Raw genomic sequence first — 26,193 nt, 5'->3', positions numbered from 1 at the left:
AATCTTAAGTTTATAAAGCGACGAGAATACTTTTTGTGCGCAAAAAAAACCACAGAAATAACGACTTTATTCCACTATTCATTTCCTTCTCTCTGGGCCTCGAGTCTTTTCACGTAGTGTAACAGCGCAGCGCGTCTGTGTTGCACGTCACACGCATCACACACATGACCAGCGTAGGCCAATAGTGAGCCTACATGTGACGTACAACACAGATGCGCTGCACAGTTATACTACGTGAAAAGACTCGAGGCCCAGAGAGAAGGAAATGAAAAGTGGAATAAAGTCGTTATTTTGGGGTTTTTTTGCGCACAAAAAGTATTCTCGTCGCTTTATAAACTTAAGATTGAGCCACTGTAGTCCCTTGGACTATATTAACGATGTCTTTAATAACTTTTCTGGGCCAACAAGTTATAATGTCTTAGAAGCCTATGGAGGAGTGATCCAGCTCTCAGATTTAATCAAAAATATCTTAATTTGTGTTCTGAAGATGAACGAAGGTCTTACGGGGTTGGAACAACATGAGGGTGAGTAATTACTGACAGAATTTTAATTTTTGGGTGAACTAACCCTTTAAGTCAATCGCGAAATATAATGTTGCAATAATGAGAAAGTCACAGTTGCGACACTGATTTAAAAAAAATCACAGTTTGGAGAAATAAAGATACATTTTGAAATGCAAAATTGGAATTATGAGAAACAAAGTTGCTTAACTGTGAAACAAAGTCACAATTCTGAAAAAATCAAGTTGCATTTGCAAAATGTACAGTCACATTTTGAAAAATAAAGTTGCAATTACTAGACAGTCAAAACTGTGAGATAAAAAGTCACAATTTGGAAGAAATAAAGTTGCATTTATGAGAAGCAAAGTTGCAATTGTGAGATGTAACAAAAGTAAGAAATAAAGTCTCATTTTTAAATAAAAAGTATTATAATGAGAATAAAGTTGCAATTTAACAGGCATCCATTAAATACTGAGGTCTTAGAAAACCTGCAAAAATATTTTCTTTCTGAATCAACAGTAATCGTATCAGGATTCGGCACATCTGTGCATCAAGCAACAAAGTGAAAACATGACTCATCAGTCTCCTGGCACCCTCTTAGCCATGGGATAGCTGCCCACGGATGTGCCCAATCAAATAAACCTTAATCTCTAAAGGCCTCCAGGCCAAACAGGCCGATCCGGCTCCATCCAGTCCTATACAGACAGGCCACAAGTCTGCCTGGGCCTCGCTTGCGAAGTCATGCCCACTGCGCCCTCCCTGCAGCGGGTACGGGACTGAGGGGAAATGTCCCCCTCCCTCCCTTCTTTCTCTCACCCAGGCCTGTTCGAGATAGCCAATAGTATAACCAACTCGGACAAAGTTAAAGTGGTTCGAGACAAGCTTTCATCCAATCAGAGCACACTGCAGTAGAGCAAGCAGGTGGGTGGGGGGTGGAAGGAGAGAGACAAGGGGAAAGACAAAGGAAACGGAAGATGGAGGGATTGACTTGGCACAAGGGAGAAGAATAGAAATTGAGATAGATGGAGGAGAAAAGAACATGTTGTTTGTCGGGGAGGAAGCAACGAGTATCGACTGTTGCTGCACTTATTGATCGTTCTCAAATGCTGTTTGTCCAGCACAGTCACCGAGACATTTATCTTCACGTGTGCACACACTCAGACGTTGTGTGGATTTTGTAACATTTGTGCAATTCTTGTAACAACCGTAACTGCCTGTGTTCTTTGAATAGTAACACCCACATTGTGAATTCTGGACCTCAGGGCAGGAGACAGACACACTCCATGCGTCTTCCTGCCAAGATTCGCCAAGTTCACTCACCAGTGAGAAATTGGTTAGTGTAGCAGACTGACTCCTCCGCCTCATATCGCTCATCCTTTTCCAGCCATCAATAGACGGATGACCCAGGCGGACCAGAGTTGATGGAGGAATGGGCAGAGAGCAGAGCTCCCACACACACTGAGAGTCTATCTATCCTTCTGTCTGTTCCAATAGATGAAGGGAAGAGAGGTGATTGAGTGAGTTCAGCTGCATTGCTTTGCATTCTGCTTCAGGACTGCAGAATCCTTCTGTCTGTTTATCTCTCCATCTTTTCATCTTCTGTCTTCCTTCCATTTTCTGACCGCTGTTTGTCTTCTCAAGAGTCCTCTCAGATACCACACACACAACACATACAGGAACACAGACGAAAAATACACAAACATCCAGTGGGGCAACATTATCTAAAGAGGAAGGTCATATAAATTGGTGTTTTACAGATTAACTTGATTAAAAATTACAGAGAAAATTACACTCTCAGGAAAACAAAGTGGAAAAATTGCAAATGTATCTTTTTGAGCATGACAAGCTGTTGCACCCCTAAAGGTAATTTTTTTGTCAGTGTTCCTATTATTTTTTAACATACTCTTAACTAACTCTAAGGCCCTCTGAGAAACGCAGTCTTGCCCAAATAGGAATTTATATATAGTCATGGTTCAATGAACTGTTTATTGTGTTTCATGGGAGAAATTGAATGAAAGAACTGCTGCAACATTAACCAACAAAACATACATAATACAGACATTAACAAACCATCACACTTACAAAAATTTGAATGCATAAATTACTTACATCACATCACCCTTAGTTGCATGTACACCAACATACAAGCAGTTGATAGTACCTACAATTACCTCAACACCCCCTACTCTCCCTATCCTGCTGAAATTACTCATTGATAAATTTGATTGACAAAGGAACAAATTAGTATTTATATCAATTGTACCTACATAATGGGACCCTGTATCTCCTACCAGAGTTCATCAGCATATACTCAGAATACAACACATGCAAAGAATCCAATAAAATCTAATTGGCTTGCTGAACGGACTGCTAAAAATATATTGTGCTGAGTGTGGGTATTCCCACAATCTTCCCTGACACTTTTGTTATTTGAACTTTCATACTGCAATATACTGTGCGTGTATAGTTCAAATGTTTGTGGTCGGAAAAATGTTTGTGTATATACATTTTTTGTTCCACAATTGACATTGATACACATTTCTCATTGCACTGCCTGGTGCACTTTCATAATGGTAAAATGTTGGTGCAGACAGTGCAGTACATATGCAGGCTTTATCCTGTCTATGTTAGAGGAGATCTCCAGATGGACATGTGATGAAAAACTATTAATATTTGTCCATCATAAACAGCTTCTTTGTGGCAAAGGCTTTCTTAGAATCACAGGCTCCAATTTGATTGGATGGTTTAATGCAATTTCCGGGAGTCAGGATGCACTGATTTTTATCAGGCTTGTCAGAAATCAAAGTTGTTGTGTTTACAAGGTAATGGACTCTGATAATGAGAACTTTGGCAAATCCAGTCTTTTTCAATCAAAGTTTATGGTTTATGACATCTTACATTTTTCAAAGATATTCAGAGATTGATTTGTCTACTACTTGATATCAGAATCGGAAAGCTTTTATTGCCAAATATTTTTACTAGGGGTGTAATGGTACATATATTCGTCCTGAACCGTCACGGTTCGGTGCAGGCAGTCAGATGATGAATATAGTCAGTCACAGGCGATCCACACTCCAATCCAGAAGGGGGTGTATGTGATTATGCAACACTGTTTGCTAACGCCACAACAGGAAAAAGAGCAGAAGAAGAGAATCTACACAGTACACACCAACCTAAAACAAGAGATGGCACGCAAAAGCTTAGTAGCCAAACTTGACGGAAAGGAAATCGGGACGGCAGAAAGCAGTATTCTGTTTGTTTTCTTTATTTTACAAAAGCTCAATGTTTTGTTTTTATTGTGAGTCTACACAAATAGACAAAACAGACCCTTTAGACCTAGTTTCGAATGATGTATTACACTTATCTGTATGACCATAAATAACATTTATTTAATATTTTAAGTTGTTTTCACTGTTATAATGAGACAAAATAATTTGATATTGTGCCAATTTGTGTCGTGGAAGTCTCACTGAAGTGTCATGGCGTGTCCTGGAAATGGGAAGCCTCAGGTGCAGCTTCACTCGCTGTCTCCTCGTGGAAAGGTGAAGTAGGCTCAGATAATACCACTTTTTCTCCTCGCTCATCTTTTTTCGTGATTTCGTGACTTACGAAGAATTTGTCTTTGTGAGAGAAGCTTCCACAGCACAGACAGTATGACAGTGACAAGACATAGATAAAAAAAAAAAAAAGTATGTTATATACAAATGTAAGGGAATGTAAATAAGAGGTATGGTGTGCTAAATAAATATTATAAATAGTGTTTTGTATTGCACGTTTATTGCCCAGTGGGGGCATTTAACTGTTCATAAGGTAGATGGCCTGAGGTAAGAAACTTTTCTTGTGCCTGCAGCCTGGCTGTTCCGGTGCTAAGTGCTCTGTAGCAACAACCAGACAGCAACAGTTCAAAGAGGAATTGGCCTGGATGTGAGGGGTCCAGTGTGATTTTTGTCAGCCCTTTTACTCATTCTGGATGAGTACAGTGCTTGGAGAGTGGGGAGGGGTGTACCAATGATTCTCTCAGCAATCCGGGCTATCTGCTGTAGTCTTCTGTGGTCTGATTTGGTAGCTGAGCTGAACCAGACCTTAGAGGTGTAGAGGACAGACTCAATGACTGCAGAGTAGAACTGCATCAGCAGCTCCTGTAGCAGGCTGAACTTCCTCAGCTGGCGAAGGAAGTACAACCTCTGCTGGGCCTTTGGAGTCAATGTGATTGTGCCACTTCAGGTCCTGAGAGATGGTAATGCCCAGGAACCTGAATGACTCCACGGTCACCACATTGCTGTTCATGATGGTGAGTGGGAGGAGTGCTGTGGTGTTTCTCCTGATGAAGACCACAATCATCTCCACTGTTTTGAGCGTGTTCAGCTCAAGGTTTTTATGACTGCACCAGACAGTAAAAATGATATCACTTCAAAATGGTCAAATATAGTTACAAGATCTGTCCATGCTTGATCCACTGAATTTTGTCTAACTAAATTTAGTAGGAAAGTCTCCATCAAAGGTTTATGAGATGTTTTGGGTTGTGTTGGTATAAACAAGACTCAGAAAATGGCAAATGCAATATTTTTGTGAATGTAGCTTTTTTTTCATTATTTTATTAATTGAATTATTTTTGATTACGTGCCAATCTCATTATATCAGTGTTGGGATGCTACTTAGAAATAGTAGCTTGCCAAGCTATAATCTACTCATAATTTGTGAGTAGTGATTGTCTCAAGGTTACAAATAAGATCTGTGGATCTCAACCTTTTTGACTTGAATGCCCCCTAAATATTCAAAAGCCCCTCATATTGGCTAAGATTTCCTCTGGAGTTTCTGCAGTAATTATGACAATGCTGCTTGTTTTCAAACTTTTTTTTATTAAGAGAAACTGGGAGTGTTGATTTATTGATTCGGATTCTGTATGTTCTTCTATAAAATCAATAGTGTTTGAAGGGGAAATTTCTGTTTATTTTTTATTTTCATTAAGTTTTTTTTAATATAATTAATTTGAAGTCACCCTGTGGATCTGTGGAAGTTTACTGAGGCACCCAGGTTGAGAACCACTGCCTTGGATGGTATTTTTAAGGCTTCTGTTTGTATGCCCATGATGTTATGCTGCTATATTCCAGGCACCTTTATACTGTCACCACATAATGCACAATAATTCATATAGGCTAAGTAAAGCACATAATATTTACTACTGAACTAGGCAGGCATAAATGTGTTTGTTTGGATAGTTCTGCATTTCTATAGACTTAAATCTTTGTTCTTATCTGGATCAGAGTTTTTATTATTACTTTATGATTCTTTTAAAGCAGCACTGGAAGCCATTCGGGCAGATTGCCACATACTGCTCATACCAACACATTATCCCACTGAATGCCTGCCGAAGAATGCAGCACATACCTCACCCTCCACCCCGCTATATCCCTCTGCCTGACTTTCTACCATCTCTTTTTCACCAACCGTGAAGGAAAGATGAAGATAGAAATTGAGAGAAAGATGCAAGATTATAAATTCGAGCATAAAGTCTGTGAGTGGGAAGATATGTGGTTTGAGTGATGAATGACAGGTGTGTGCTGAATTTTATGAGTTATGATTCTGCAAAAGTATGTGTATGAGTAGCGCATTACTCTTTAACCGTTGTGTGTGTGTGTAGGGGGTTCAGCTCGGCAAGCTCTATTCTTCCTAATGTGTGTGTGCTACAGGTATGACTCAGTGACGGATATGAGCAGGCATGAGGTATGTGTGCGGGTTTGTGTAGAGGATGTGACTCAGGAGGCATGCACTGGTTGTTCAGCTTAAATCGTTCGATATAATGACAACTGGAGTAATCACATTGTTCAGTAGTCTGAGCCAGCAGAGAAAGTGCTCTGTGACTCATACAGAAAGGCAGGGTGAAGCTCACACACGCAAACAATATAACCCCAAGGGCCGTCATTCGCTAAACGTGAGATAATTTGCTATAAACATGAGATAATTCAGGGGGAAACGCCTTGCATGGTTGTTTGTTTTTCTAGATAGTTTATTTCATCTGTAAAATGTGTTAGTTGAAGTTAAGGCCACTCACTCCCAGGAGACAATAGCATAAACCTACTCATATGTAATGTACACAAAGTTACAACAAAATGATGAAAACCTTTTGCCTGTGTATACGCATACTTAACAGTATACTCAGTAGGACATTTCTAGTGTTTTGGTCAGTGCTGAAGTATTTAATATACTTCATATATAATTATTTTAGTAAACTCTGAAGGATATGACTTCACCTCAAATCTCATATTAGTAAGCACAATCCCTGTGGTTTAAAACTGCCCTTCAGGCCATTCGTATTATGGTTTTATATTCATAAAATGAATTATGAAATTTCAATGAAATTAGTTTAATAATCTTGAGGTGTATAAGCATGTTTTTTTTTTTTCCAGTATAAATGATTATGTAGTGAGCTTCAGTGTTTTTGACAACAATCCTGATGTAATTTGATAACTACTTTCCAGGCTTGATCCTTTGAAAATAAGCACATTTCCACCAAAATTTTATCATAAAAGAACATTTTCGATCACAAGAGAAAAGGCTGAAAATATGAATAGAAAACTGATCTGAAAACAGAAACTTTAAAATGGAAAAAGCAGCATGCATATAAATTTTAACTTAATGTCAAGTTTTATCATATTTGTGATATCTTGCCAGAAAGAGCCCGCTTTTACAGTTGATGAGACATGTACAACTGCTCTATATGTGTGATGAGATGAACAGAGAAATCCAGACGGGCAATAAGCACTCAGTCTGAAGACCAACGCTATTAGCATATTGTCAAAATTCAGATGTGATTGCAAACTCATTTTGCATTTGCGTTGCCTAATTGTGCACACACAAACTGTGACAATTCAAATACTTAAATATAACGCAAATAACATTTGCATTTCCCAAGATACTCCTTTTGGATACTGGCTGATTAAAAAAGAGTGTTTCCCGTTCTTGAACAGATTGCAGGCTTGCGCTCGTCTGCCCTTTGCGCTATGTAAAGGGACTAACCAAAATTTAATGTAATACGTGCAGGGAACAGATGGACTTGTATTTGAAATTACAGTTTTATTGAAATAGTATTTATTTGGCACATGCATAACTACTGGTACACCTTATTTTTCTAAACGGTTCTTATTTTATTTAAACAGAAAAATGTTGACCTTTTTATTATAAAATCACACCAATGAAGGAATTAACTGTATTTAACATTGATTGAATTGCTCTTTAATCAAAGCAAAAGCTAATTGAAAATGAGCATTTTTGCTATTGTTTTTCAGCCCAATGAGTTCAGAATTTTAAGATTTGGCTAAGAATTGCTTAGTAATCTTAGTAAGAATGCATTACTGTTAATAAATATACTGAAGGTTTTAAAAATGCCAGGGGGTTCATTTCATTTTTGTTTCAACTAACGATGTTCACAATTGTTATAGAAAAGGCGTTTTACAGTTGGCATTAAATAGGTGACAGTAGTGAATGATGTAAATATTTGAAGTGATGGGAAATAATGATGTCTAAATAATAGTACTGAAGTCTCTTGGCTGGATTAGGTTTTTTTTGAGTTCCCAAAATGTGCCAAAATGTGGAACCTTGAAACATTTCTTGACTACATAACTTGTAAGCTTTAAAGAGAAAACAAACATAAGTGGCTTTTAGACATCAAATTCATGCCAAGATATGATGAAAACAGGACAGGCCATCTGTGAAGTGATGGGATATCTCTTGCTAAATGATTTTGAAGTGTTCTACATTTATTAATACTTTCAAAGATGGTGATTAGAAATTGTGCTTTCCAGGACTCGGAAAGTCGTGTAAATTAAAAAAGTGTGGGAACCCTTAATTAAAGCTGAAAAACATACTGTTTCTTTTCACAGTGTAGTATGCAGAGACCATATGGAGAGGGTTGATTCCCCTGAAAAGTATAAACACTGTGAGCAACCCAACACATTTCAGCTGATGGCATGAGTTTTGGGCTTGACTATCTTTTTATCAAGCCAATTGAAGATGGGGCAGTGTTCAGAAAACCTGTTTGAGAACATTACGTTTGGTGATTTTAAACAGTACAGTTGGTCATGAATTGCAGGATACTCTTTTTGCTTGTTTCAGCAAGATTCACATTGATTTGCTGCCAAAATGTTAATCAATTTAGTGCAGCTGTTTAGTCTGTCACCCTTCCTCCATTCTTAATTGGTGAATGTGACAGACCTGTAAGAAGAGGGTGAGAATTCAGCAAAAACAGTTGAAGGTGTGACATCCCCCAAATCACATTTTTGAGTCAGCTAGTGGAGTTTGCTCGTGTAATGCTTCACCATTCAATGGGTAATTGCTTGCTATTTTCTCCTTTTATTCAGTTTTACTTTTTCTAAATCGTGACTTTAGAAAAGATTTTGACATTTTCTATCTTTCCGTTTTTGTCTTGTATTTTGCGCTGTGGGCAAATTGGTTTTAAGACAAGTTTATTTATAATAGCACATTTTATACACAGTGGTAATTCAAAGTGCTTTACATTTATATAATATATATATATATTTTCTTTTCTTTTCTTTTTCTTTCTATCTTTCTTTCCCTTTATCTTTCCCCATTTCGTCTCTCTCTCTCTTCCTTTCCTCTTGTGTTACTGAGGGATCATGGTCCTGTCATAATTAGGCCCTTTCTCCGTAATATTATTCTGTGGCCCATTAGGGGGACGACAGGCACTTCTGCTTCCTCTCAGCTGAAACATTACAACTCTTTAGCCTGAGTAAACACACTCTGAGATTGACTCTTCTCTCTGGTCAACACCCCTACTCACTAAGATATCAGAGTAGTACTGTAAGCACTGACCGCACTGGTGATTTAATCACCGTCCAAGAAATGTTAAATGTGTTTACAAATATGGGTTTCTTAATGTATTCCAAAGTGTTGGGAAATGGTGTGTTACTGCCCTCTATTTTCACTCAAGCTCTTTGTAGTGCAATACAGAGTCACTTCAAAACTTGCATGTCATCCTGTTTTTCTCTTTTTTTTAGTTTTTTTAAGTTACAGCCACAGAAACACATACTGTGTTAAATGTACACCCTCTCAAGTTGTAAAGTCCTCTCACTTGTGAGTAGTGCTCAATGTTGAATAGTCCACCCAAAAATGTCAATTTTGTCATTATTTACGCACCCTCATGTTGTTCCAGACCTGAATGACGTAGTATATATGGACGTAGTGTCCGTGACGTCACTGGTAGGTTGCATTTTTGAAGCCCAAAGTGGGCGGGGTCAGCCGTTGCCATCTTGGCCGAACGTCATTCCTGGATAACCGAAAATGGGCAAAGAGGCGGGATTAGCTGAAGTGATGTGACAGCTAACAGACAGCAGACAAACGGCTAGTAGTGACAGCAGCGGCAATCCACCTGTCACTCAAGTGGCCACGCCCTTAACTATGCAGAACTTTAAGGCTTAATCAAATTTAAACAGATGAGTTATAAAAAAAAAATTCACCCCCCTCACAGTTGTCATGAAGTGCAAAATTAGCTAAATAGACCAAAACCACTTTTTGTACCAGGCTGTAAACATATATTTTTTTCTGCTGTAAAATTGGGCATATTAACATGGGGGGTATATGGGATTGACTCTCTTTTGGAGCCTTTTTAGAGCCTATATCTAGCGGCCAGTCGATGAATTGCAGTTTAAGTCACTTCCGTGTTGGATTCAGGAGAGAGATCAGAAGGTTGCCACTGTTTTTGTTTTTTCTTTGCTAGACCATGACCGTTGAGGTCTGTCTATGTGAGCTGCCCTCAAATCTCTTCTTATGTGTCCTGGAAAAACAGCGTATGGTTTTGGAATGATATGAGGATGAGTAAATGATGACAGAATTTTCATTTTTGGATGAACGACTCCTTTAAGATGTTTGAGAATGTTGGTAATTTTCTCCAGCACTTTAACAGTCTTTGTTGTTCTGGTGTTGGGAGATGTTCCAATTTGTCCATTCATTTACTCCATGTTTCCATTTGCAAACAAGCTTTTCTTTTCTTTCTTTTTTTCTAAAGACATATTCAAAAGAATCTATCAAAATCTGGCAGAGAGGTAACTGTAACAGTTTGCAAGTTAACTGCAACCTTTCCTAAGTTATTGCCAAAGGGAACATAAAGTGTAAATTATTTATTTACATTGTTGGATGCTGTGATCACATCTTAATCACAACATTTTTCACACATGTCCCTTTAGCCAGCTGATCGTGTGTGAGAAAAATGGGTCAGAGTTTTGTTTATTATTCTGGGGTTTGCAATGGATTGCCTCAGTAGGTGAAATTATTGGCTTTTCTCTGAAAATCTTTTCTCTCTCTTCAAGTGCCCATTCATTTCTAGACATGCACATAATCAGTCAACTATTCTGTCTTGTGACTAACTTTTATCTTCTTGTCAATCATAATAACTTGTCATTTGTCAATCAGACCACAAGAGCTTGTGGTTACTGTGTCATTAAAGTTACGGTTGCCACAACTTCTTTTGAAGCCTCTCCTCTGACTTACTGTTTCCCCTTTAATCTCAGTTTTTATTTAAGCTTTTTGTTTTATTTATCTACCTAAGGTTAAGATTTGCGTGGAGGCATCTGGTCCTGGATCATCTCAAAAGAAGCGGTTTCACTTAAGGTTTCTGCATTGTTATGGTGGACGTTGAGCCAGTGCTGGGTGTCTAAATGGGTTTTATTGAAAAGGAAATCTGTCAGAGCCTGATAAAAGAGAATGGGCTCCTGGACATGAAGAATGGGTCAGAGGGTTCATTCTGAAAGGACTGCCTTTTCATCACTGCATGACTCATTCTTTGTGTGTCTGTGTATGTGTGTGTGTGTGCATGCATAGTATTCAAATACCCAATCATGTGTATCCAGAGAGTGTGTATCCTTGTTCTTTTGGTGTTTATTAAAGTGTGAGGGATAACATTTACGATAATGCAGCAATATATAGATGGTCCTGGAGCTGAAGTCAGGAAAATATAGACATTTTTCTGTGTGTGTGCGAGACATTTAACTTGAGACGCATTGTGTGATTTTATGTGTGTGTGTGTGTGTTCTGGCTCACTGAGGTATAGTGCCCTCTTACCTCACCGCTCAGGCATCCCTGTGCGGAGCAGAGCAGTGTGAACAGAGAGAGAGAAAGTCTCACAGTGAGGGCATTCATATACTGCTAGCATTGACAAAAGAGATGAAGGGAGGGAGGGAAAGTGAGAGAGAAAGAGTACAGGGGATCAAACTGAGATTGTGGAGGCTTAAACATCAAACATTCATATTACCGTTATGAATGACTAATCAGCAAAAATGGGTGTGAATTAAGCCCAGATTGGTTTTGCAGACGAGGTATTAAAAATATAATTATCATCCAGCTATCCCATTACCCTACTAGTATGGGTTGGGATACATTGTACCTTGATAATGTATCCTCAAATGGGCTTGTCCATTGTAGCGTTACCTTCTAATTCACTGTTCTTCTGTCTATCTTTCCCTTCTCATCTTTATTCACCTCTCCCATTCTCTAACCCCCCCATTCATCCATCCATCCAAACTGCCTAATCCTGCTCCTTTGGACACCAGTAAGTGCCCCGTCCTTCCCCTCCTCTTTCCATCATGTTGAGCAGGATTCCTAGAGTTCCAGTTGTGGCGCTGCGTCCCTCACAGGCCCCTTAGCAGGGCCCTCTCCTTCATATCGGGTGGCCTGGTTCACCGTGTCCTCAGACAACCCGAGCTGAGCACAGGAAAGGGGCCACGATCTGGGGGAGGCCCACCTCAGCCTCAGCTCGGGATCTACAGCTCTACTGCTCTACCGCTCCCTCTCTCCAAGCAGCCACAATATAGTTATATGGTGTAATGCCTCTGACAGCCATACAGAAAGATGTTTTTTATATATATATGTATATCATTTTTTTCATATTAATATACACACTTTATATGATTGTAGTATTATTTAAAAATAATTATTTTATAGCAATTTTTACTCCTATTTAATAATAATTGTTTCTGGAATCCCTCTAGCTATCTATCCATTCATTGATCCATCTATCTGTCTTTCTGTCTCTGTCTGTCTGTCTATCCATCTATCTTTCTGTCTACCTGTCTATAATAAATTACATAAAAATATACATTTTGTCTTATTATATGTATTTTAAATGAATGACTGGTCTCAGGTAGTCTTTATATATTCATTATTATTATTATAATTACATAGAAATAGGTTTTAATCATATTTATTACAATAATTATTATCTACAGAGAATATATATTATTCACATTCTCTTTGTGGAGAATTTATATATATATATATATATATATATATATATATATATGTATGTATATGTGTGTGTGTATATATATATATGTGTATATGTATATATATATGTGTATATGTATATATATATATGTATGTATATATATATATATATATATATATATATATATGTATATGTATATATATGTGTATGTATGTTTGTATGTATATATGTGTATGTGTATGTATATGTAGCCTATAAAAGTATGTGTACACACACACACACACACATATATATATATATAAAGTAACAAACAAATTTTCTTGCAGTTTTCTGCAAACCTTGCCGTTTTCTGACTGACATATCACATTAGCAGAGCCAAAAAAAACACTATGCGGTAACTACCTGAGACAGAGAAAGTGGCCATGTTTTAAGGAGTTCTAGAGAGTGAGAGAGCTTGATAGGTTGATAGTCATTCTGCTGCATCTACATGTTACCAGACCAGCAGTCACATGATCAGTTAGCTTCTGTTTGATTGGACGAGAAAGAAAAATCCAGTGTTAAATTAAATTAAGTGTCCTATGAGCAATGCCGAACATGTTTCAAACCAAACACTGTGCGGCATCACCACAGGTCGATGCGTAGATGCCACTTCTCTTGTGTGACTCAGCGGATTTAACAATCTAGCAGATTCTGAAGTTCACAATTAGTAAAGTGGTCCAGTATCCTCGTTTTTATGAGCATGTGTGCATGTGGGTGTGTGTCTATGTGAGATGGTGCTCAGTATTCAGACCACACTGCAGACAGTCTCAGCAACATAATGGGAGGTTGACTGTTGGGGCTAGAGGAGAGGAGGGGATGCGGTGAATGAGGGCTGAAGGAGGGGAGGGAAAAGGGGTAACGGACGTGGCGGTGCTCCAGAATCAATTGGCGGTGTAATGAGATGGCACTACGCCAGGTAACCATGGCGCTGCCCCCTCCGCTCTCCTCCAGAGTAAATTAAAGAGGAAAAGAGCATGGAGAGAAAGTGAGTTCGTTTCTGAGAATGACAGAGAGAGAGAAGGATGAGACGGAGATGCAGACAAAAGAAATCGAAAGAGAGAGACCAAAAAATATAGATGGGGCACTGATAAAGGGTAGTTCAATGTTAGAAGGTGAAGAGAAGAAGACATTTAGCGACGAGGGAAAAACAGAACTAGAGAGAGGAAGAATGCAAGAAAGCAAGTGAGAGAGGCACTTACCTCACACAATGAGCATTCCTGAACTCCTTTTCTCAAGCCCCTGCTCTAAAGAGAGAGGGGAGAATGGAGGCCAAAGTTTGAGGCCAGAGGGGCTTTTTATATTATTATTAAAATTTACTGAGACATCTTTTTTACGGCACCTAGAAAAGAAACTGGCATGAGATGAATTAGTAGATTGTGTCCCCTTGAGTCCCAGCAACCACCTTCTCGGCTCTCTCTGTCTGTCTCTAACCCCTTTTCTCTCTTTCTTTTTATTTCAATCCAAGCTGTGATATTTATTGCCAAAGCACAGGTAAAATCATAATGGAATCATAATAATCGTAATCTCTTATATGTATAATTGTGCAATAATAATAATGTCAGTGGTGTAGCTAAAGGATGAAAGAACATTGAATAAATGCTCTTACATTCACCGCTGTTATAAAGACGGGTTCAACGGTTTCAGAATTCAATGAAGATGTGACCGAAAAGGTTTTCCTACAGCTATAGTGGTTTTGAAGATAAACGTCTGTTGAATAATGCACTCAGAGTTGCTCCTCGAGATGCATCCTTTTAAAATATTCACCACAGAATATAACCAACCCCTTCCCTACTTTGGCACACGCCACATATCTGAACCCCCCTCTCTTCTTTTCTCTGTTAGTGCTGTGCTGATTTTCTGGTTGGATGAGAGGCATCAGTCAGTTTGATTTTACTGAGGCTGTATGCATTTCTTCATCAGCCCCTTTCTCCCTTTCTTTCCATCCTGCCGAGGGGCTGAGATGTGTTAATACTGTGTAGTTGGCTGTGTTACTTGCTTCTCTGATTAGTGAGCGTGTGTGACGGTTACTGGAGATGAATTGAAATTAAAGCTTGATTAATATCGTAATTAGGTTCCCCCCTCTCCCATTTCTTCCTGGTCCAACCTCACGCCTTCCTAAGAAGGACTCCGGCTGTTTTCTTTCTTTGTCTACATTTTTGTGTCTCTTTAGCCACCTGCTTGCTTCAGTCTAAAGAGGATTTAACTGTTTATGCCACTTTGGAAGATTTTATCAATGCAATTTGATTGTTGTTGTGGTTATACCATGTGATTTATATTAATATTGAACAAATATTATTACATTACATACTGGATGTGAAGAAAAGTCATGTGCTCTAGTGTCCTAGTGAGTTTTGTACATAGGCAACATTTTAAGATGTCATATACACCGATACAAAGGCTGTTCCAAAAGGTATCTTTTGGATGATACAGTTAAGCCCATATTATTTTTAAGATTATGGCCAATAACTGATAAATGGTCAATATTATAAATCTATAATCTACTTGAAATAACAATTTGCTGCAAGTGAATTTAGGCATCACATCATTATAATGTACAATGTAAAAGAATGATAAATATTAATTTTAAAAAGTGCAAAAATATATAGTTTGATTTAGTAAAAAAAAAGAATCCCTTGTGATTGTAAAGGAGGGACCTCTGGGGTGCTGGTTAAATTGTTGAACCTTTGTCATAATCTATCGCTATCCCTTTAAGTTAGTGCTAAATGCTGATCTAAATTCTAAAATAAGCAGAAGCGATTAAATACACAATATAGGTCAAAACAGGCACTAAATAACTAATAGTGGCAATCAACTGAACCAATATGGTGCTGATACAGTACATTGTGCATCTCTACCCATCCCTGAAACTATCAGGCAGCTTCATACAGTATGTTTCAGTCACGGTGAAGGCAATCCCAAAATGGCAACAATCTCATATAAAAAAAAACAACAGTTTGGTCCACGTTGTCACTTAAAGTTGCGATGTAACGGAAGTAGCAACAGATCATTTTTCTGTATTGTGATGTTCAGTCCATTGAATGAATTATTGACGAAGCAAAAAAGATTAGAGAAATCTGGCATACATCGTCAGAGAGAAGTCTGTCGTTTCACAAGAAGATTGAGTTATGATCTAAAAAAAATTCTGATTTAAATTTTAGACTCATTAGATCTTGGGACAGAGCTATAGTTTCATGCACTGTGATGCTGATTGCAAATTCAGTTACTGGCACGCTTTTTGACTTTTATGTAAGGAATATTATATTTACTTTGTTATCCCCACAGTAAAGATTTGTTGAGTTGTTGGTTAAAACCAGTTGAAACGTCATCTTTCCTAAAGGTTTTTTTTTTTTTTGCAAAGGAGGTTACCTGGCTCTAATCAGTTCAGTGCTTGAAATGCAACTACCATTTATTGACCAAAAAAGTGTACTTAAGGTACTGAAATGACAATGTGATGAAATTAGTAGTTTATGACTCCAAGTTTGCACTAGCACCGTCTTTTGTACAATGGTAATCTCCAGCCATTGCATCCTGGGAATGGAGGACAGTGACAACGCTGTATATCTGAGTGGTAGATTAATAGGGAGGACTGGAGTGTGGGTGCCGCAGTAGCACATGAGGAGAATATCAGACAGAGAGACGTGAGAGACCTGGAATGGGAGAGAAAAGCAGTGGACAAATTCAGTACCAGCACAAAATTACAACTATCTTCAGAAGTGTTTGTATCATATTGGAAACTGTAGCTGCTGGGTTTAATCACTTTCTTTTATATTGTTGTATTAAACAGAGAAAGGAGATGCCAAAAGCTAAAAACAGGGAACAATACTATCTATATTGTTTAAAGTGAAGAAGCTATTTTTAATGGATCTAATCTATTGATATTTAAAATGACTTCAACATAGTAAGTTTGATTCATTCATATACATGTGTGTGTGTGTGTGTGTATATATATATATATATACTTGCCCTGAAAACATTTTCACTGGCACCACCATAAAAAAAGTGAATAAAATAAATAAAATAGGCTTAGTTATTGGCTTTGGAGTTGTTGTTTTTGACCCATAACCTTAATAAATATGGTTGTGACACCAAAAACTAGCCTAACTCATACATTTAGTTAAAGACAATTAACCTGCAGTAATAAAATAAGAACAAATAAAGCAATAGCACAAATACAATAGAACACTACAAATAAAAAACACTGCTCTTCATGTTTTTCAGAAATAATCAAATGTAAAATAGCACTGCATCTTCACTGTATAAATTAAATATCGATTAATCCATATTAAAGTTGCGAAAGTTATTCAGTCAAGAGCAGCGAGTGATATTTTTTCTGTGTCCTTTGTTGTTTAATTAACATTGCTGTCTGAGAAGCGGCTTTCTGGGCACACGCTTCAAATGTGTGCACACAAAACTTCTCTTTGTCGTCTTCTTGTGCCTGAATATTTAAATTGGCAAGCCTTAAAAACTTGCAACTAGTGACAGTTGCGTCGACTGTCCCTAGTGATGTTTACGCGGGCAGTCCTTATTGTCGAGCCATACATGTGTGAGTGTATGATGTGACATTTAAAGTGTTTACTGAAACCAGATCACAAGGATATTTAGATCCCTTCAGCCAGGTCCACATTAACATACATATCATATCTCTATGTTAAGATCAGGATAACATAAATACATTACATTTAAAACAGAATTGCCAGACTTCAAAGCGGTCTTGCAGAAGCACATATTTGATATTTAGATTGATTTCTTGGAAACATGCAACTTAATGTAAAGATCTTTTGTATACTCAGCTAGTTTACTTTTGTGAATGCTCAAATAATCAGTAGATTTCTTTTTCTCTGTTAACTCTTTCCCCACCATTGACTGAAATTTATGGCTTTCCGTGTTTTCACTGTTATACAGTAAGGGGTGCTATTATGCATCTTCTGAAAGAGTACAGAATCTCCTGATCAAAACACATGTGAAGAAGAAGCAGAAACAAGAGATATGATATGTAAGCAGATTCATATGTAAAATAACGCGATCACCAACATTAAACAGCTTAAAAATCAAAACTGCCTAATGTTACCGAATGACGACCCAGTACGAAGGAATGCATGAAGGCTTTTTTTTTTTTTTTTTTTAAACAGAGGGTCTGTTCTTTCTTTTGATATATTGTATATTCAGATATTCATACAACTAAATATTCTGGGGGCCATGAAACTTTTATGACAAAATGCTGGGGGTGGCTGGCAGCTTTTTTCAAAATCGCTGGCTGGGAAAGTGATAAATGCTTAATCTGCTTTTTTTTTTTTTTTTTGTAATTCAAGTAGGAGCAGTTTGTTTTCTGAATGCGTAATTAAAATGTAATGTTACATATTTAGTTATTTCCTAATTAATTGTATTTTTCTCTACCTAATACTGAATTGCTTTAGTTTATTGTCTATAATAAACAAATAATCATCAGAAATTCTGAAGTACCTCTTCAGACTAAGTTCTGTGACAGAGAGGGGGGAAAAAAGAATGGCAAAGCAATTTTTTACCTCTTAAAAATTTAGATGCTTGTCATTTGCTTGCTGACCAGGCAGCTGGTTGACAAGACACAGAAGACTTTAATGACTCAAAGGGTCAACCATGTCTTATTCTTATCATGGGGAAGATTCATAATTTTTGTTCTTTATCACTTAATCTGTGTCTCTCTTCCTTACTGTGTTTGTGCTGAGTGGGTGTTCTCTCTTATATTTCTCTCTTCTGGCTTCAGAGGATTTGACTCCTCAGAACCACTGCCAAGGCTCTTTCTTTGAAAACCAATAAGACCTCACCGGTATGTCACCATAAACAGGCTCGGAGCCATTGAGCACAAGACGACATTGTTCTTCCTGTTGAGGTTGATGATGCCCTATGGAGTCATTATAGGCGTTTGTGCTTTCGAGTGCTGTTTAGAATGTCTCAGACCTGCCCTCTTGTTGAAAATATACAGCCTCAAAACTTTTTATTAAAATGTATTCATATTGTCTCAGAGCTTTTGCCACTGGTGAACTCACGTAGGTAAAGATGCCTCAGGAGATTTTATGGCACTTTTCTCTAAACCTATCAATGTCTAGTTAACAGGTGTTTTTGGGAGTGTTTAATTTTATGATGTGATAAATAATTGGCTGTTCTGTCATAGATTTTTCATCTGCACTTTTATTTATTGTTGTAATGGAAAAGATAAAAGTGGAAAAAAAAAAATAGAAGCAACTTCCAGCAGTTGACCTTGGAACTTGGAAACCGTTATGCGCATAAACATAAGTTTAAATATAACTGTTAAATAAAGATTTTAGTCTTCACAAAGGGATGACAGAACTAAGGCATTTTGCGTACCCCTGTCATAAGATCTTGTTGCACCTCTGTCTCACATTACAAGAAACATAAAACCACCGTAGGGCAACAAACAAGCAGAGAGAAAAGTGATATGGCAAGCATTGTAAATGTGTTTATTCTTTATCTATATATATATACACTATACCTATCTGTCTGTCAAACCTTGTGTTTTTCCAAGCTGAGTGTTGCACCTGCCGCTCTGCATATCCTTCTGAAGAATCCCAATGTTAGAAACAAGCGGCTGAAGTTTATTTTTAACAAGGTCCATTTCAGACTGCTCTTTTTTTAGCAGTTTGTGTGGGCCAATCGAAAATCAAAAATCGACAGTATGACAGTTTTTGGAACAGACAAACAGTATAAACGAATATAGTTTATGTTCAGTTAGTTAATGTTTCACATTGCTTACACGCTCTCTCTCTTTGCATCCATCTCTTCTCCCTCTTTGCTCCCCTGTGTTGGAACCAGTCGCTGCGGACAGTACTCCCTATCCTAATGCCCTCTTTGTTCACCCTTATGTTGGAGGCCCGCTCTTAAAGCTTGGCATGGGTTAAGGCAGGCGAGAGGGTTGAGGGGGGAAGGAAGAAGAGCGGGCACAGGGCAAACAAGGGGCAGACAAGGGGCAGACAAGGGGGCTTGGCAGACACCTGAAAGTCAAATCTGCTCATTTAGATTCAAGAGGAGCAGGATGTGGAAGAGACTTAAAAAGCCTCTTTGTACCCCCCTCGACCCTCTTATAAGCTCCTACAGACAATTTCATTATGTTGCAATTGTTTACGAGCAGATGTCAACCTAATTTATTGACATTTAACACAGAATAATGAAATATTTTTTTAACATTAACTATATTTTTTATATCATACACTACTGTTCAAAAGTTTGGTGTAGATATATATATATCTTACCGACACCAAACTTTTGAATATACTTATATATTAGGGGTGTCTGATATTGACAAAAAATTATATCTCATTATTTTCTGGGTTTTTATCAATAACGATAATTAGACAATATTTTTTTAAACACTAGTGTGTTTATTGGTTTAGGACTACCGTTGACAGCTGACTCCTAAAGATTTTGATATTTTTCATATTCTGTACGGTGGTCAGTTCGCAGCAGTGACAAGAAATTATCTTTTCCAATAAGTTTAAATTGATTTTTAACTTTTATGGGCATTTTTACCTAAAGCCATTTTTAACCTAATTAATTGAGTGCATCATCTTTTGAGTCAAATTCTACCATTTAATCAATAAATTAAACTAGAATAATAAGACACAATAGGGCTGTTACCAATCAAAAGAAATCGGTATCAACAAAATCCATCTTTGCAATGCAGAGGAAACACAGAAACTGGATCTGAAGTGGCATTTAGATGTATTTACACAGACTGTTGCAGCAGCTCAGAGGGGACACGAATGCACCTGCAGTTACAAATGCATAAATTATGTATTGATGTATTAAACATGAAACGTTGAATACTGATATTTTGAAATTATATAAAAAAAAAATTAAAAGATACTTTAAATGTGAAATTAAAACCACCAGCAATGAGTGAGTCATTGAGTTTCAACCGATTCATTTAAATGGCTGATTCATTCAGGAACGAAGCATTTGATTGTCTTAATGAGTGAGTCGTTGAATCATTCATCCAAATGATGTGTTCATTCAGTAAGGAAACACCGCCATTTGTTGCTCAGAGACGCAAAACAGTCCTGTGGCTTTGTTTGGAGCCATTTTCCTTGGCCAAATGGAGCAAAAACAAGCAATACTGTGTCTAAAATACAGTCAAACCAAAAATTATTCAGACACCAGATATAATTTTTGATATTTTTTTACTAGTGGGTGCAGGACACTATAGTTCATTTATTTAACCCTCTGGGGACCAAGGTGTTTTTGGGGCCCTTGAGATGTTCTGATATGCCTTGACATTTGTGCTTTTTTCAGTTATTTATAAACATGTTAATGGCAAAGGTGTAAATTCACTCTATATAGCACAAACAGGGCTACCATAATATGCAAGCAACGTGTATGTAGATGTTTGTATTTTTAAGAGAATAATGTTTATGCGTGGTTATTGGAAAAAATAAAAATGAAAGTTGCTGAAATAAGACCACAAAACACATATTAAATATGTGTCCACAAGACTTTTGACTAATGGATGTTGTTCCTTCGAGTTCTGGCTTCAAAATTATGTGAAAATAGTCTTGCTTTATCGTTCACATAAAACAATACATTGATTTAAATTGATGTAAAACAGGTTTTGCTTGGAAAGCCAATATGCGAGGGGGCATGAACGAGGAGTGGTTTACACCTGAGAATACAATGTCCCACCCACTCTGCATAATGAGCCATTCATTCAGGTGTGACACTGACTGAGCCACAATGCAAGGACAAAAGATATATTTAGAAGAAGACTTATATTGACCATTTAAGATTTCGCTTACATCTATCTTGTAAATATGTTTTGCTATTTTATTAAAAAGGTTACAATTACAACAATAATTACAATTTCAACAAGATTTCAAGGGTACTCTTTCTTTGTAAAAAAAAAAAGATTATAGGCCTACATTTTATCATATGTATTCATTAGTCTGAATATAGCCAACATTGGAACATCTAACATCTTAGTCTATGACTTTATTTTTGACAAAAATAGTATTTTATATATATATATATAGATATGAGCAGAAATTGCTAAACAAAAGCTTATTTGATGTGGCAGTATATTCTACAGTAAAAACTGTACCCAAATCTAGTCAACAAAATGTTGTCTTTCATACTTCGCCTGACTGTAACGTTGTTTTTATGAAATATTAGGGCATATAAATGTTAATTTGCAGTTTAATACGTTGCTTATACAAATACATTTTATTTCAACATATTTCAGTCGATTTTTACTCATCTCAGTAGGCTATAGCAAAGCACTTTATTCTTTCACACACAGACGCGCGATTCATATTTAGGCTAAACAATCTTTACAAATATGTACCCTTCATTCATCTCACAGAAATATTATAGAAACGCGATTCATCTTTTTGCGGTTTACATAGGCCTACACTAACGTTATTCCATAACGTTATTCCACATTAACACTTGAGAAAAGATAACAGCCTACCTCACTCCTCAGCGGGATATATTGCTCCTCATATCAGCACTGTTCTGAGGAAACTTTTCTCCATAAGGTAGGCTATATTATGCCTCACTCGCGGCGTTTTGTTTACAGCTGATGTGGGCGTTTCACAGGTCTGAAATGGTTCTCAGAATTTGCGTTTGAATAGCACGCGCTCTCCGGGGAGTGGTCACATTACTTTTGAATGAGCTCGTAATGAGCTCGACTGGAATCGTTCTCTTTTAATACAGATTTCACAAGCTGAGAATATTTGTTTTTTATATAAATTACTTCATTTAAAAGATGCGATCTCAAGCTTTATGCCCGTGGGTTTGTTTGCCTGTTTGACTGAATTTTCGCGGAGTTATAGATCATTTTCGAACGCGTTTCAAATTGGACTTCACTGACAGAGAGAGTGCAGAAATCGCATCACGTTAATTTTTCTTTATTTGGCAAAAAGCAAAACACTTTATTTTTATTGTGAGTATACAGAAAAAAAATAGAAACTGAACAGGATCGATTGATGTATTACACGAAAATGAAAGATCAAAATTAACAGAGCATTTAGTGTTTATTTTACATTGCTAAAAAAAAAACGAGCAAAACGCGTGGGCGCGTTTTTGGTCCCCAGAGGGTTAAGTGAGGATAGCAAAATAAAGTAAACTGACAAAACTTTATTGCTAATGTGACCTTTTTACACCACAGACTGAACAAAATTAAGCATTGCTTGGTAATTGGTTGACCTAAATTGGTATTATCTAATTGTGTACTTAAATTTAACAGCTGACAACTGACAGCTATTCAACCTAATTATTTTGTGAGACAGTCTAACAGAAGGATGGCCAAAACCAGAGAAATATCAACTGATTTGATGATTTTGATTTGTCATATTTTATTACCATTTTCTAAACTATAGCGAATAAACTGTGATAATTTGAGAAATGTTGAAGGTGTCTGAATAGATTTTGGTTTGACTGTATATGTCACTTAAAGCTGCAGTCGGCAAGTCTGGCAGATTGAGTCGACTTAGCCAAAACTTTGAATGTTTACAACTCTCATGCCCCTCCCCCACTACCAGCGAGCACCCTCCCATCGAGTTTGTGCTCGTCAGTGCGTGTGCACCATGTTTTCTGTGAACGCGTCCGTCTCTTCAGCATCGATTAACACCATGGACTCGGAGGTAGGCTGCCCTGGCTAATCTACCTATAGATAGCAATAACCGAGGAATTGTAAGCTTGTTAGTATATTTTCTCTCCGCCATCACGCGTCATACAATCCAACACACCTGCGAACTTCAGGGGTGTGCATGTGATATTGTAATGTGCGCGACTCAGCGCGATGGGTGAGTGGGATCTGTGGCGTGTGCACGACCTGTGATTGACAGTCAGATCTCACACCCCCCAGCGCTGATTGGACCCGATGATCCGGGAGCGGTGGATTTTTGCAAAACAAATAACACGCTCCAGGTGGAGTTAGAAGCTTGGGGTTTTTTCTAAAACCACCTTATTTATGTTGTTCTGTCGGATTATAGTGTCGATTTCACTGAATATGCTCAAAAAAATGTTGCCGACGGCAGCTTTAATATTAACTTCTTGTTTATTGAACCGTTGTATATCAATTTGTAATCATGCTGATATTTGAAGAAAAAAAATGCACTCTTTCTGTGATATTAACTATATTAAATTAAATATAAAAGACAAACAGAGGTATTTTTGTCCCCTTATCTTGAATATTGGGGGCATTCTACATGCATTTTAATAGACTAAATCACACGCACACACACACACACACACACACACACACACACACACACACACACACATAAATATATACACATACAGTACCGGTCAAAAGTTTGGAAATATTACTATTTTTAATGTTTTTGAAAGAAGTCTCTTCTGTTCATCAAGCCTGCACTTATTTGATCAAAACAAATAAGATTTTTTTTTATTTTATAATTTGCAAAATATTATTACAATATAAAATAATGGTTCCCTTTCGTCCTGGGAACTCCGACGTGTCGTCGGGGGAGTTCCCTGACGAATTGGGATCACACTAGGGAGCCAATTGCTTTCGAGAGAATTAAAACGAGCCAATGGACATTGGCATGCAAGATTTGCATTCCGCGACCCGCCTACAAGCGTAGGTATAAAAGGCGGAAGTAAACATTGCATCAGTGTGAGCTGCTGTTTTTGCCGAAGAATTAAAAAAAATACAACTAACGAGTCCTCTTTAGAACGAGAAGATCCTCTGGTGCTGGTGTGACGGCGCTTCAGCGACCATCGCTTCCTGCTGCTGGCCGAGTTTTCCTCTTTAAAAAAAAAAAAAAATCTGTTTTCACGGCTGGTATTGGGTGAGTGCAGCACACGGGCTTGCAGTTTCCCCGTCGTGTCTGCCGCGGTGGTCCCTCGGTGCTTCGGCACGTGATCAGAGCATTTCTTCTTCTTTCTTCTAAAAGAGCATCACGGGCATTTTGCGTCCTTTTCAGGATGTCGTTTCACCTGTGCGTTTCTGGATGCGGTCGACTTCTTCCTCAGGAAGATGGTCATAAACACTGTCTCTTGTGTATGGGCTTAATGCACGCTGAGGCAGTGTTTGTGCGTTCAAGACTAAGAACCCTGAAACATGGGGGAGTCCCTTCAGTGAATCCCTGATCTAGTTCGTCTGCCGGTTCAGTTCGGCAGACGGCTACTTCTGTGATTCCTGTTGGTGAGCGGATGAGGATTACAGTGAAGAACGTCCCATCTGGTGAAAGATCCTCACAGGCTTCTCACTCCTCTAGTAGCTTGTTGCCATTGGCTGTTCCGGTGGAGCTTCACGAGGTGGCTCCGGTTGTCTCCCTCGGAGAGCTGCCTGAGGATCAGATGTCGATCGCGGCATCGGAGGGAGAGCGGTCATCTTCCGGTGATGACTCAGCGGGACTACCCCCTTTGGGTGTGGTGGCTCCCGCTGAACAGGATCCGGAAATGACGCCTAGCCTTGTGTCGCCTCAAGGGGTTTCTCAGACACAAGCACGTACTGGTCCGTACGGACAGCACTGCGACCGTTGCATACATCAACCATCAAGGTGGTCTACGCTCCCGTCGTATGTCGCGACTCGCCTCCCACCTCCTCCTATGGAGTCAGAAGCATCTGAGGTCGCTTCGTTCATGTTCCAGGGGCGCTCAACCGTGTGGCAGACGAGCTCTCACGGCAGCCCCCCCCTTCCAGGAGAATGGCGACTCCATCCCCAGGCACAGGTAGACCTGTTTGCCTCTCCAGACACGACCCATTGCCAGTGGTTTTACTCCCTGACCGAGGGGACCCTCGGCACGGACGCCCTGGCTCACAGCTGGCCCCGGGACTTGCGCAAGTATGCGTTTCCCCCAGTGAGCCTTCTTGCACAGACCCTGTGCAAGGTCAGGGAGGACGAGGAGCAGGTCCTTCTAGTGGTGCCGTATTGGCCCACCAGGACTTGGTTCACGGAACTCATGCTCCTCGCGACAGCCCCTCCTTGGCCAATTCCTCTGAGGAAGGACCTTCTTTCTCTGAGACGGGGCACTCTATGGCACCCGCGTCCAGACCTCTGGAAACTCCATGTCTGGTCCCTGGATGGGACGTGGAGGTTCTAGGTGGTCTACCACAGGCAGTGGTAGACACCATCACTTCCGCTAGAGCCCCCTCTACGAGGCGCCTCTATGCGTTGAAGTGGAACCTGTTCGTCGAATGGTGTTCCTCCCGTCAGGAGGACCCCCGAACTTGCCCGATCAGAGTCGTGCTTTCCTTCCTGCGAGATGGGTTGGAGCGAAGGCTGTCTCCCTCCTCCCTCAAAGTGTATGTTGCTGCAATAGCCATGCATCACGATGCAGTAGAAGGTAAGTCTTTGGGAAAGCACGACCTGATCATCAGATTCCTGAAGGGTGCTAGGAGGTTAAACCCACCTCGTGTTTTGCACTCTGTACCCTCTTGGGACCTAGCTCTGGTACTTAGAG

The 26,193-nt window shown here is 38.7% G+C and overlaps 1 protein-coding gene across 1 annotated transcript in view; it reads left to right on the top strand.

Moving 5' to 3' along the window:
• Positions 1 to 26,193, top strand: part of LOC307159135 (uncharacterized protein) — a gene marked incomplete at its 3' end in the record, with an annotated part of 55,130 nt that overhangs the window by 13,338 nt on the left and 15,599 nt on the right. The window lies entirely within an intron of this gene.

The sequence above is a fragment of the Squalius cephalus genome (assembly GCF_949319135.1).
Source record: "Squalius cephalus genome assembly, chromosome: 5".
In the NCBI taxonomy this organism is placed as follows: domain Eukaryota; kingdom Metazoa; phylum Chordata; class Actinopteri; order Cypriniformes; family Leuciscidae; genus Squalius; species Squalius cephalus.
The sequence above is the reverse complement of the archived record's forward strand: the minus strand, read 5'-3'. Positions and strand labels throughout refer to the sequence as shown.